At 46.8% G+C, this 6,781-nt stretch overlaps 1 long non-coding RNA gene across 1 annotated transcript; it reads left to right on the top strand.

Annotated features, from left to right (window-relative positions):
* The first annotated feature begins 712 nt into the window (after positions 1-712).
* On the top strand, positions 713-6,539 carry LOC109303699. Its single transcript, XR_002099176.1, has 3 exons — positions 713-802; positions 4,291-4,297; positions 6,529-6,539. It is a non-coding gene; the product is annotated as an uncharacterized LOC109303699 (long non-coding RNA).
* The last annotated feature ends 242 nt before the right edge of the window (positions 6,540-6,781 follow it).

The following is a 6,781-nucleotide window of genomic DNA, read 5'->3' as shown; positions in this document are numbered from 1 at the left end:
TCCATCTACCATTTATGCTTAGCCCATAACTTTCTGCATTCAATATACTGCTGGTACTTCTCTTTTGCATGTCCCTTATCTTGTGATACTCGCTGTCATCGTAAGGACCAACATCCAGTGAAGATCAACTAGTTCACCATAGAGCACTGCTTGGAAGTATAGAGGTGCAGATAGCTGCCCCTTTCCCATGATATGTCAGGACCAAGCAGGAGCTTGTTGGAGTTTTGTCTGCCTCTGCTTTTTAGACCACCACGGCTACAACCTATATCCCTGAAACATGGAAGGTATCATAATTAACCGTTTGGAAATGTAAACTTCATTGCTAAACAGGAAAGAAGCAAAATTCAACTCCCTGCCTGACATCTGGCACCTTCAGGGGAGAACCTGATGGAGCCTTGCCTCTTCCTAATCTGCATAGTTGCAGAGCAACTTTTTCACAAATGGACTTTGAAACCCAGGGGAACCCTACCATCTGTTACCTCACCTGTGCAAGATGAAGTTTCGTTTCTACCTGGGAGAACTTTTACAATCTCCCAGAGGGGGTGGTGCAGGCACCTACCCTGGAGATCTTCAAAAGGAGACTGGACACACACCTTGCTGGGGTGATTTAACCCCAGCAGTTTTTCCTGCCTCTTGGGCAGGGAGCTGGACCTGATGATCTCACTCCAGCCCTAAACTTCTATGACTCTATGAATTCTCTTCTGCCTGACAAGGGATTTTTGGCCCCAAAATCTTGCAAAGAAATAATTTTTTTTGCTACTATTTAGTTGGCCTAATAAAAGATATGGCTTCTAGCCCAAGAGTTTCACCTGTCTTGGCTTCACAAAGACATTTCAATCACCCTCAAGCCATGCAATAAAGAGCTCCAATATCTTCCAGTATATATAACATGAGAAACTTCCACTGTTGCGCTTCATGAAAAGCTTTGTAGAGCCAGTCAGGCAAAGAAAGAGCTCTGCAAAGCTGCTAGAAACAGCATGTCTTTAACGTGCAGTTGGCCAATGAGAGCTTGTTGGGATGATGTAATGTTTGCTATCCTATTTTATTGGTGGAGCGTGGCATCCCTATTTGCAAAGGATATGATAGGGGAGGAGTCTGGGGCAGGTCAGAGAACTTTCTTTCCCATCACACGTTTCAGCTAGCCTATTTAACAAGTAGCTTAGGGTTTTTGCCCCTTTCAGTTATTTTTGCAAACAATGAGGGGGTGAGTTGTTTATTTGAAAAGAGAAAGCGAAGTCTGGGGAGAGGTCTCCAAAACATCAGGTGTGCAATTATGTTCTGCATTTCTGGGTACAGTTGCTCTGACCATTTTCCCAAAGTCTAGCATCGCAGGATTTTCTACATCTTCCCCACCCCCTTCCCCCTATCACTGTAATTTTTATGCAAATAGCTGACTTTCATGTGCAAATCAGGCAGGCAACTGTACACACACATATTTTTGCAAACACACCCTGACTCCTGACCTATTAGAAAAGAAGATTTTGTGGTTTTGAACGAGAAGGTAAGTAGCTAATTTTAGCAAGGGAGACTGACCTGCTCATTGGCAAAGCCATGAAGTGTTTTAAATACCCTTGAGGAAAGATTTCAAGCACTTCTAGGAGCAAGTGGCATAAGGAAAGGCAGAGGGAAAAATGCTGTGCTGTTATCATTAGCAGAGTCAATGTATTTCGTTCGGCCAAATGATCCGTGGCTGCCGGGAAAACAGATGAAATTGAGTCCAATATTTCCATGATTGGGTTAAAGATGCTTTTTTAATTCACTGACAAAAGAGTATCATAGCTGGAAGATAATGGGGCCCCATTCATTTGTAGCAGCGGCAGGCAGACTGCAAACTCCCGGTGTTAAATGTCCCCGGGGTGTGGGTATCTGCAGCACAAGCCACTTGTAATCTTTATCACTGGGGGATCCAGAGCCAGCTGGCATGGCCTGAATACTGGGGCAGGTGGGAAGCCAGGCAGAGCCAGGATACCCAGGAGATGACCGGACTCAATACCTCTCCTTGTACCCTTGGCTCTGCCTGCTAGGGGTGAATTTCCCTTTATATTCAACTTCCCCCATAGCCACTTATAAGAATCAGTTAGGCCCCCATCCTAGGTATCCATGGGGGAGGACCCAGCCCGTGGTTTCTGTCATCGCTGGTGAAAGGCTGCCTGAACTGCAGGTCTGAAGGAAGCCACAGCCTGAAATACAGGAACTACAGAGCTAACACGGCACCTGCCAACGTGACTAAGCTTTAGTCTCTCCTGGCACTCACCCATGCATAGCTGCTCTCATTCAAACACCTGACAAACGTGGTATCTGCATGAGGACATGACACCATGAAACACCGTCTCCACCTCTGGGAAAGGTGTGTTTGGAGGACTCGCATGTCTCAGGCTGGGCTTGGCAAGGCAGGGTGGAGTGATTTATAAACTAGAGCGATTTATAAACTGAGCTTGTTTGGGAGCACTCACTTACTCACTCTGCTTGAGTTAAATCCCAAGAGGGGTCTCCAAGGAAAACCAGACAGATTTGACAGCACACTGCATCCCCTTACATCAAAGTACTTTAACCTTCCTGAATTAAGCTTTATAATATGCATGGGAGAAAGTGTTCTCGCCATTAGACAGACCAGGAAACTGAGGCACAGACAAGCTAATTTGGACAGAGCACTCTGTCCAGATTCGCGGATGACACGAAATTATGGGGTAAAGTAAACACACTAGTGGGAAGGGATTGAATCCAGGCGGACCTGCACCAGGTTGGAAAAGTGGGCAGAAAGGAATAGGATGCCTTTCTACAAAGACAAGTGCAAAGTGCTGCACCTGGGGAGAAGGAATCACCAACACACCTATAGGCTGGGGGAGGACTTTCTCAGCAGCACAGCAGCAGAAAGGGATCTCAGAGTCATAGCTGAGTCCAAGATGAACACGAGCCATCGATGTGACAAAGTGATCAGTAAAGATAACTGCACTCTATCATGCATTAGCACATGCATCACAAACAGGTCCAGGGAGGTGATACTTCCCCTCTATGCAGCACTGGTCAGGCTGCTGTTGCGGTACTACATCCAGTTTTGGGCGCTGCACTTCAGGAGGGATGCGGATAACCTTGTGAGTTCAGAGGAGGGCCACCCATATAGTTAGGGGCCTGCAAATGAGGTCTGAGGAGGAGGTATTGAGGGCCCTGGATCTCTTCAGCCTCCGCAAGAGAAGGCTGCGAGGTGATCTTGTGGCCATTTACAAATTCATCGGGGGGCAGCAAGAAATAGGAGATGCTCTGTTCACCAGGGCACCCTTTGGAGTAACTAGAAATGATGGCCACAAACTGATGGAGAGTAGATTCAGGTTAGACAGCAGCAACAACTTCTTTATGGTGAGGGTGACAGAATCCAGAACGGGCTCCAAGGGAGGTGGTGCTCTCCCCTACCATGGGGGTCTTTAAGAGGAGGCTGGACATGAACCTGGCTGAGGTCATCTGACCCCAGCGCTCTTTCCTGCCCAGGCGGGGGGTCAGACTCGATGATCTACTGAGGTCCCTTCTGACCCTAACAACTACGAAACTATAATTAAGTTGCTTGGTGCCATGCAACCCGTGTGTGGCAGAGCTGGGAACTGAACTAAAATGCCTCTGCCTCAGTCAAACAAAAAGCCCCGACTTCATTCATTCTTTTCTTTTCTCGCCCAGCATCCTGGGGTGCCTTGAGATCTTTTCAGGCATGCCCCCAAATGTTAGCACTGTTGGGTTGGCAAATACAATTCACAAAATAAACCCAGAGATTTCAAATAGGAATTCATAGTTTTAAAAGTATTCTGGTCTTTCTGAGTTCTCTGCAACGGAAGAATTGCTCGGTTACTTTTCAGTAGCCAAGCAATAAGTCAAAACCAAGAGCTGGCATTTTCTGAGAGGTGCCTTGAATCTAAAAGGATTGAGAAACACTGGCTTGGAGTGTGTGATATTTTCCTATTGCTGCTGATAGCTGGAAGCCACCATCAGGAATTGTGTTTAAACTTGCCCAAGTTGATCTCCGTCTTTAATTGAAACCAAGGCAGCCCTAGTGAACATGTTTTCTTGCAGCACAGAAGCAAACCCAATGGCAAATTCCTTCACTGCTCTCCGAAGGCGTGTGCCTGCACACAAGGACCCTACCTTCCTTGCGCAGGAGACATCTTACCCATTTCCAAAGGGCACTCAAGTGTCCTTAGCTTTCCCCCTGTTGCTGATAAAAAAACCCAATGAGCAGAAAAGGTTTGCCCAGAGATCTATGACTGAAGAGCTCCGAGATTTAAAAAGGAAAGGATGTCTGCACAGGCTTTGTGTTGCCCTGGAGGTTGCTGCCAAAAACTCTGCTCACCTGCTGCTGTTCCTCATGCCCCAGCCCGATACGGCAGGAGGATGCTCCGAGCAGGCCACCCTTCTCAAGACCTCTGGAGACAGAGAACTCAGGAGCTGCACAAGCAACCACGGAGCCTGTATAGATATACCCTGAGTCCTACTATCAATCTGGCTGGACATGGGACTGTTAAACCCAACAGAGTTAACCATGCGTATGCTACTAGCATTAGCCCTTCACTGCATTACCAGGATTTTGCAGGGAGTTTGAACTTCTCTTTCAAGCCTGCTAAAAAGTTGGTTTTAAACAGTGTCTCTGTTGCAGCCATTTTGTCCACATATGCAGTTAAACTATGTTTCGGCATCCGGACCGTCCATGATACACTACAGGCAATGCATTCTGGGAAAGCAATGGCAGTGAGGCCAGGCAGAAAAAGCAGCAACCCCAGGCAGGTGGCAGTCACTGCTGGGACAACCTGCTGCACAGATGGGCGTGCCAACTCTGCTTGAATCTACTCCAGGAGGTTTCATCACACGATATAATGCCATTAATGTCTTTACATCAGGAAGGCACATGCACATTACTAGTACATTTTTAAAACCCACTGGACAACTGTATAAATCAGATTCAACATTTCATATTTACTTTAATGAATGCCCTATCATTTATCTCCCGGGTGACTCTCAGCAGTCTCCTGAATATTTATCTCTACTTCCTGGAGACTCCAGGGCAATCCTGGAGGGTTGGCAACCCTCTGCAGAGAGAGCAAGAGGAGAGGAAGACTGGTCAAACTGGTAGGCAAGACTGGGAAGCCCAGATGCACTGGCAAAAAACAGGGTGCAGAACAGGCTGCAGGAAAAAGGCAAAATGCCACTTAGGCCTTCGGAAAAGCCTGTCCATCCAAGCAATGTTTTGAGTGTGAGCAGAGCCATCAGAGAAGGAAGGTAACCATTAGTGGCTAAAAGGGAGGCAGCTTCCTTCCTTCCCACCGTGGTACTTACTGTTCCACACACCCATGCGTAGTGACATCATGCTGACGCACTGCTCTGAAAGTCTCCGTGCCGTTGACTTCTGCCACTCCCTCTGGAAATCTGTTGTGATGCAATAAGACATCAGCTGCCTTCAGAAAACACGTTTAGTTACATCGCATGATTTAATGAGGCTGTCAAAGCACAACGAATGCATGAGGCTTGGGGCACGTTTCCCATTGTTCCCTTTGTTGTTGGTATGTTTAGGGTTATTGCCCATACGCGTACCGATGGGTTTGTCCCACCGTTTTTTTTATCCCATATAGGGTAAAGAATGTGGCTTCAACTTGTACTAGGTAGGGACTTGCCCAGAATCTCAAAGTCACAGAGCCCATGAAAAGCTACCAAATTATCATGTTTCGGGGGTGTTGGTTGTAGCCACGTTGATCTAAGGATATAGGCAGACAAGGTTCTTTGGGTAAATGTGATATCTTTCATTAGACCAACTCAATAGCTGGAAAAATTGTTCTTTGCAAGCTTTGGGGCACAAACACTCTTCCTGAGGCTCTCCTTATGCCTAAAGAAGGGTGTTTGTGCCCGAAGCTTGCAAAGAACAATTTTTTCAGCTATTGAGTTGGTCTAATAAAAGGTATCACTTTTACCCAAAGAACCTGGTCTAACCAAATTACCATACACCCAACATCTGCCTGGTCGGGATATGTGAAACAGCACCGTATCGTTTCGACTTCTGCTTCATCATTTCGAAGGGACAGTGTTTCGTTTCATCATTTCGAAGCACTGTTCTGTTTTGTTTCACCGAAACTGTTTCGACATTTCTCCCAGAGGCTATAATGGGCAGTCATGAAAATGCCTAAAGCTTTGCCTGATTCAGATAAAAATTGCAGGGATGGCAGCCCCTTCCAAGGGCATGGAGCCTGCCAAGTTTCAAGATAGGTGTAGGGGTTTCTGGGAAACTGCACCTCAAACTGTTTGAAGCAAAATGTGTGACACCTGCCGGCAGCAGCAGTCTCCTCTCATCCGGCATGCAGAGCCAGGGGCCTGCACCTCCAGGAGGGCTGTGCTGGACTCCTCCTGGGGGGCGTAGGCCCCCCCGGATATGCACATGGGATGATAGTGGGCTGCTGCTGCTGGCTGGAACCGGTGCTGAAGCCAAGTAAGCCCAGCTGCAAAACTTGAAACATTTGGAAACTTTCGAAACATTTCGAGTGCCCTCATTTTGTTTCAAAGCTGTTTCAAAACCTTTTGTTTCGTTTCGGTTTTATTGCTTTGAGCTCTAAATGTGTCGAAACAGCTTCAACACGACACACCCAGCAAAATTTCGCACAGCCCTACTACCTGGTATGTTCAAATAAAAACAGAGCCATGCCTTCAAGAGAAGACCCCAATCTATCACAAGGAAAAGATGAGCATTTCATTCAACGTACCCCTGAAGGAAAGTCTTCAATGATACTAAGATCAGATTTTCCAATAGGTAGCTAGC

This window comes from Gavialis gangeticus, unplaced genomic scaffold (assembly GCF_001723915.1).
Source record: "Gavialis gangeticus isolate Ggan-Ray unplaced genomic scaffold, GavGan_comp1, whole genome shotgun sequence".
Taxonomy (NCBI): domain Eukaryota; kingdom Metazoa; phylum Chordata; order Crocodylia; family Gavialidae; genus Gavialis; species Gavialis gangeticus.
Note: the sequence above shows the minus strand (reverse complement) of the source record. Positions and strands in the feature narration are given on the sequence as shown.